The sequence below is a fragment of the Bidens hawaiensis genome, unplaced genomic scaffold, assembly GCF_021521415.1.
Source record: "Bidens hawaiensis isolate Kalapana, Puna unplaced genomic scaffold, B.hawaiensis_p1.1 tig00024238_1, whole genome shotgun sequence".
In the NCBI taxonomy this organism is placed as follows: domain Eukaryota; kingdom Viridiplantae; phylum Streptophyta; class Magnoliopsida; order Asterales; family Asteraceae; genus Bidens; species Bidens hawaiensis.
The window spans coordinates 272,382-279,594 of record NW_027493812.1 but is presented as its reverse complement, the minus strand read 5'-3'; the positions used below and the strand labels follow the sequence as shown (position 1 = coordinate 279,594).

At 34.7% G+C, this 7,213-nt stretch overlaps 1 pseudogene; it reads right to left on the bottom strand.

Annotated features, from left to right (window-relative positions):
- On the bottom strand, window positions 1–1,403 carry LOC143568856 (F-box/FBD/LRR-repeat protein At1g13570-like; annotated as a pseudogene).
- Between the last annotated feature and the right edge of the window lie 5,810 nt (window positions 1,404–7,213).

Here is a 7,213-nt window from a genome sequence, read left to right as displayed (position 1 = left end):
AAACAACTAAAACTAGTTGAAATAAATTTCAGCTTCAGTGGAGGCTCGACGAAGCTTCAACAACTTCTTAGTAAATATCAACTGTTCACCAGGCGTTACACGCAAGTTGGGATGAATAACAATCTTTTTTAACAAAGGAGAACATGCAAGTATATACTTTATTAAGCACACTTCATTCTCTGAACCTGAAAAATCTGTAAACACCACACGCCGAAGCCCTGTTGTGCTGTACTCTACCTCAGGTATTGGAACTGGGTCAGCATTCTGCAAGAATAACCAGCTAGCATTCAAATGCAAACTCTCTCTATATATATGTATATACGGATTATATGACAAGCAATATGATCAACACATATGTACCCAATTATGTGCTTTGATATTAAGGGTCTGCAGATTTGGAAAGTGTGTAATCATATCAAATACGCACGATAGAATAATAACGTTGCTTAAATCTATTTGTGACAATTCAAGAGCCTTGAGGCATGAAAAGGTGGTGGGAAATCTCTCTATAGCACCACTTTCTGTCACCTATTTTGAAAAGTGGTTAGCGAATTTATAAAGCCTTATTACAAATGTGATGAATAACATATGCTATAAAGTTGCCTAAATTACCTTACACCATTTAAAATCCAAATGAAGCTCTTGAAGTCTTGGAAGACACCCCAGAAGTTCAACGAAAGTAGTGAAACTTGTAATTGCATTATTCTCAAAATCACGCAAACACATCGATAGCGTTTTGAGATTTACAAGTTTTGCAATCTGATCTACTTTCACTTTACCGGAATCACCTGCTTTCAAAACCTCTAGTGCGGGGCACCGTGTAATAAACTCTCCAAATTGGTTTCTTTCAAATTCTACATCTGACAAGTCAACGTTCAGTAGGTTTGGAAAACCATTAAAACTAGTTGGAGGACAAAAACAACAATAAGAAAGCTTCAAATGTTTCAGCCCTAAACAAGAGAAGAGATTGGCAGGCAACATACGTGCTGATCCTGTGCTCTTCACGAAAGTGAGATCCTTCATTCCATTTCTTGATAAGAACGAAATCAAATGATTAATATATTTGACATCCAGTAAGAAGTGAAAATCGTTGTCTATGAAGATGACACACTTTGTAATGGTTCCTCTAAGCTTAACTAAAAGACTACTAATTATAGCTCTCACTTGACTATTGTTGTCTTCCTTTTTTGTTATATACTTAGAGAAGTTGTCATCCAATCCAATACGAGTTGGCTAAGCATAGTCCACCTATGCCTCCGGTTTTTCGATAAGATATCAGTCCTTGCCGCAATATGTAGTGGCAGTCGATCCAGAATATTAGTTATTATGTTATCTGGCATGTTGTTAATAAAATCTTCATGTGCAAACATGGATGCTTCATGTGTTCCGTGAACGAGTTCCATTATTCTAAAAGAAGACACGCATTAAGCATAAACATAAACATAAACATAATGGAATAAATAGCCATGGTAATCATAAACCAATATTCTAGAATTGTTGTAGCACAAATGCGCAATATATGAAGGCTGGGATTTGGTCAAGGTCTTTAACTCGATGATTTGAACGAAAAGATGCAGTAATCGCATTAGAAAGACTAGTTTCATAAATTTAACGATTTGGTATCATCTTTCACCAAGAAATAATCTTATACAAGGCAGGTGCAAATGAGCCGAGCCCGAGCTCGACTAAGCTCAAGCTCGGTTCTTTTAACTTACAAAGAGCTCGAGCTCGGCTCGTTTTGATCTCTATATCTAAAGCTTGAGCTTGCTAGGGTCAGCTCATTTACTATTATCTATTTATAATTATAATTATTTTTTTTATATATTTTCAATTATTATTTATTCCTCACATAATATATATACTCCGTATTATTTAGTTATTTTTTCATAATATATATATATGTGTGTGTGTGTGTGTGAGAGAGAGAGAGAGAGTGTGCGCGCGCGCGTGTTTTAGTTAGTAGTTAATAAATATATCTACCTCTAACTATACTAATAAAAGAAAATAATTATGGACACATGGCATTTTAAGATTAATTCTTACCATAAAATTCCAACCAAAATCACTTCTCTTCTATTGATGTAAAAGGAAAAAAATATCTTTAATATATAGTATTGATTATAAATTCAACATACCGTATTAATTGGTCAATCTCCATTGATTGAATTATTAATGCAATAAATTATATTGTAAACATAATTAATATAAAAAAATAATATAATAATTACGTGTCATAAAATATATTTTCTTTAAAATTAAAATGTATATAAAAGAATTTATGTTTAAAGAGTACACTAACATATAATTTTTGAGACATCTAAGAAAACTATAATAACTTTTATTTTTATTTTTTTTACAAATATTCAATTTTAATAAGTCTTAAAATAAATAATATAAAAAGACTTAATTATCTTTTTTTTATTTGTATTTAGTTATTCATTGTAATTTATGATTAACTTATCACGTGTAATACACAGGTTTCTAAAGCTAGTATAATAATAATTAATAATGAATGTACGTATGTATGTATGCAGGGGCGTATCCGCTCACTAGGAGGGTGGACCAAGGCCCACCGTCCAGTCCAGCACCAACACATATTTTCAGAGTATTTAATACTTTAATCTTCTTGTCTAAGCTCAATGTCAACCCTCCATAACTCCAAAGTCCAAACCCAATGGACAAGACCCAAACCAGTTTTGAAATTGGACATCTGAGTAGATCATCAAACATACGTGACGGACAGAAACACATCCATGGACCATGGCTTCACTCTACTGACTCTACTGCTGCTTGTGCCGGACGTCGTTGCCGCCGCCAAATACTGTCAGAGAAGTGTCGTCGCCCGTCTAATCGTTTATTGTCTTTATATCTTGTACTAGTAAAATTGGTTTAAGAAAACCTTTATTTCACAAAAAAGCTGCATTAGTGAAGTTGCATTAGACCTAACACAACATTTTTGTTAGATAACGCAAACTGTTTCTTTCAAATGCAACTCTTTTAAAATGTTGCATTTAAAAGAAACAGTTGTGTTATTTGTTGCATTTGAAAGAAACAGTTGCGTTATCTAACATAAATGTTGTATCAGATGTAATGCAACTTCACCAAATGCATTTTTTTTGTGAAATAAAGGTTGTCTTAGACCAATTTTTGTAGTGACTTTTGTTAAATAATAGATAAAGTGAATTAAGTGACGATGTATCAATGTTATATATTTACATTAATGCATCTCTTGATATCGGTATTGTTTGTTGGTTAATAGCCTATTAATTCAATTTTGTTATGATATTTTATAATAGTCAAGTTGTAAATTAAGGGAATTTTTGGTTTTAAGAGTTTTCTTTTTGTAATCTTGTTAATTGTTAGTTTTTTTTTAAACTAAATTGTTGGTTAGTAATTTTTTTATATGTCTTGATGTTGTACCGAACATGTCTAACTTTCTTATTTATATAATTTATTGTAGATCATTTTAAGCTCATTTAATGAATTGGTGATTTGCTCGTTTAGTGAATTGGTGATGTATTCGGAAGTAAAACAAAAACCAGGTACTTATTTTTTATCCTCTTATATAATTGTTTGGATTGTAAACTATTGTGTTCCAAACAAGATTGGTGAAACCCATTTGAACCAATTTTGATTAAATTAGAACCTTAAACGCAATCCTTCATGATAGTTTACTCTTAATTTGGCATATACAAACCGAGAGATGTTTTGTAAATTAAAACAAAAATAAAGCAAAACAAATAATATATAAGTACAAACATATAAAATTTTAGGCCAATAAAAGTTAGAATAGGCGGACATTTTATCTAGTTTATCTAGTTTTAAGCCTCTAAAATGGATGGTCGTCTTTGCATATTGTGCTCACCGTAAAAAAAATTCCCCATATCCGCCTCTATATGTATGTATGTATGTATGTATGTATGTATAACTTTCATCAATTTAGATTAAAAAAAAATAGTGTTTACATCAGAAGTGTGTGTTTAAAAGATTATTTAGATAATGCATAGTAATGGTATGACTCCAAAATCTATTGATTTAATGTTTAAAAGATTGGGTTTTGTGGTTGGCTTCTGTTCTAATTAATAATTAATAAATATATTTTAAAATTGTATTAATTAATAACTGATAATTAATAATTAATAAATATATATTATAATAATTAATAAATATGTATGTGTATGATCATTGCATTCGTTTTTGCTACTAAAAACATAAGCAGCTTTCATAAGCAACTTAGGAAAACTTGAAATATATTCTAACCTGGAACGTTGAAACCGGAAGAATTGTTCGTTTAGTTTAGATTAGGTTAATTTTGGTTTTCGGTTTATATATTATATAAATTGGCTTGGTTGAATGATTTATGAGACCATGATTGATACGGGCTCGGGTAAGTCCAGCCCAATAAAACAAATTGTGAAGCCCAATCTCTATTTGGGTTAGTCAACACGCAACACGGGGGACTCGTGGAGGTCAAGTGGTCAACAGCATTCCCACTCAATTTTTTAAGTTTTTTATCAGCTGTTTGGATAACTGACGGGTCACTGGTTCACCTAATCATCTTTATCCTCTGTCTCGGAGACCTTCCCCCAAGAGGAAACTCACCATATGTTAGAAACCCTCTAGCCTAACACGGAACCTTTTTTTGTCACAAGTGAGACTTGAACCCAAAATTTTCACTTTTTTTAAATGAGTCTTTGGCGTTTCAACTCAACTGCTTTAGTTTGGAATCATTAGCATACCGACTCCATTTTAATTGTTGTTCGTGTTTATTTCTCTTTGACTTGTACACTCACAGTGTATCTCTTTTTGTGTTCTTGTTTAATGTTTAGGCTATCTAACCTGCTCAAGGGTTCATCAGCAGTGACAGACTCAGGATCTCTTTTCACTTGGGGCAACAAGTGATCTTAATCAAAATCTTAGGGGGGGGGGGGGGGGTTTCCGAGATTTTTTTGCATAAATACTACTAAATTATTTTTTGATGTTAGAATATTGAGGAAACATTTTAGTACATGGAGTAGCGTACCGTGGTTAAAAATGACAACCTTAGATCATAACATAGTCATTAGTCGCAAGAGTTCATATCGCCGAGTACATGTAAATTTGATTATTATGGAGAGCGAAACAATTAAGAATATATGCAAAAGTAAACATCTTGATATCAAAATCTTGAGGAAACTTTTTAGTACAATATTTGATTAGAATCAATGTGGATAAGTGGAATACGATTGGATAAAGTGCAAATTGTGCAGTGCATGCAGACTGGCTAAAACGTTACGTATGTCTGGTGAAGACACATTCATTATGGAAGCGTAATAAGTACATTTGAAGGAGATTGAGAAATCACTTTTGGACCTTGAAGAAACATCAAACATGGCATTTGCTTGATGCGTGAAATCCATATCAATGCTGGTTGAATGTTGATAAAGGGAAAATGGTCCATCATCAAGACTTTAATATGGTGACGAAATCGAAGAATACTAGCTCGTCCCAAAATAAGAGAAACATATCATAATAATATATAGACCCATGTGGTTTGCTTGATGAACTGGATCAATAATTTAATGATCCATGCTTTTCGAAATTTTCGTATATGGTTGTTTTGTTTCTTTTTAACTCCTATGTATAACTTGTGAACTTTTCTAAAGGTTTTTTTAAATAATAAATCTTGAATTATATAATAAGGTCAATGCCCTAAAGTTTTATTATAAATTTATAATAAAACATAAATAACTTTTTTACAAATAGCTAACAATGATAACAATATTTTTTAAATAATAATACATTGAACTATAAGTTGAATAATAATGGATGAGATGATGAAATGGATGAGGTAACATAAAAGACAAGGCAATGAAATAGATTACCATTCAAACTATTATCGAATATCACACGTGGTCGGATAGTAATGATTTTGCAAATGAGAGTTTGAGGACCAAACATATTTTTGTTAAATATTTGAGGGAAAATATCGAAAAAAAATTATCTTGAGGTGAAGAGGTAGGTCCCAGCAAAGCCCAGTTGGACACGCAAGACTCACTTTAGAGGTACGTCTGCGCAAAGACCAACTAGATCTGCAGGACCCACCATGCTCAGAGAGATGAAGACCTTACACGCAGTAAGCCAGCTATTCCCGCAGGAAAGCCTCCCGTGGTACAGTACCCTGCCTGTTCCCGCAGCTATGGGTACAAACCAAGAAGGAAGGCTACCCGCACTAACAGTAAAGCTACACGCATAAGGCACTGACTATTATACTTCAGCAATGTCACCTGAAGAAGGAATGAGCAGGGCGGGAATATTCCCGCCCAAAAGAGCCAGTCCGTACGCTTCCAGAAGATCTTTTGTACTATACCTACCAAGGTATGGACAAATAGACAAGATCTGGTAAAAGCGACCCATGAACCAATCACAGGGTGACAGCTCACCGACAATAGTACGAGGAGGAGCACTCTCCAGTACAAAACGTCGCCATCAGCCCCTGCCTACCCACCAACTCCCATCGTGGCACGAACATTGCCCGTAGTTGGTGGAAAATGAATATTATACAGCTGGCCGTACCTGCTTGGAAACCTACCTTTGGCTATAAATACTCCAACACCTTGGAACGGTATCATCATCTTATCTTCTCTCTAGCTATTTCTCTCAATATACACTTATATTCAGAGCAATCTAGTCTGATTCTCACGCCGGAGGGTGGTCACAAGGAGGAACCCCCCCTTCTCAGTGACGAGCTCACGGTGTCTGTTTTGCAGGTCGAGAAGAATAACCATCTTTGCCGGACCTAACCCTCTTGGGAAACATCTACTTAACCCCCAGATTATCCTTAATCTGCTGGAGTCATCTAGTGTTTCTTTATTGGCGCCATCCATGCATTAAGCTAGAACTATTTCTTTTTCTCAGTTTTTTCAAACTTCTGGAAAGATGGTTAAGGTTACTCCGATGCCAAGGCCACCGAGTGACCAAGAAACTCCGGTAACCGCAACCCCAGCTACTGGGGGGAACACCGGTGAATACACGATTTTTACGAACACTACCCCGGTTACCCAAGCCGGGGCAAGTGCAGTAAACAATCCTCCCCTGGGATTCGTTGATACCCAGTTGGAGAAACAACAGACGAGGCTTCCCCGCCAAACACTAGATCAAGTTAAAGCTTCGGCGGAAGCACGTCAGAAAGAATTCTAAGCCGAGTTGGACGAACGTTTACGTTCACTCCAAC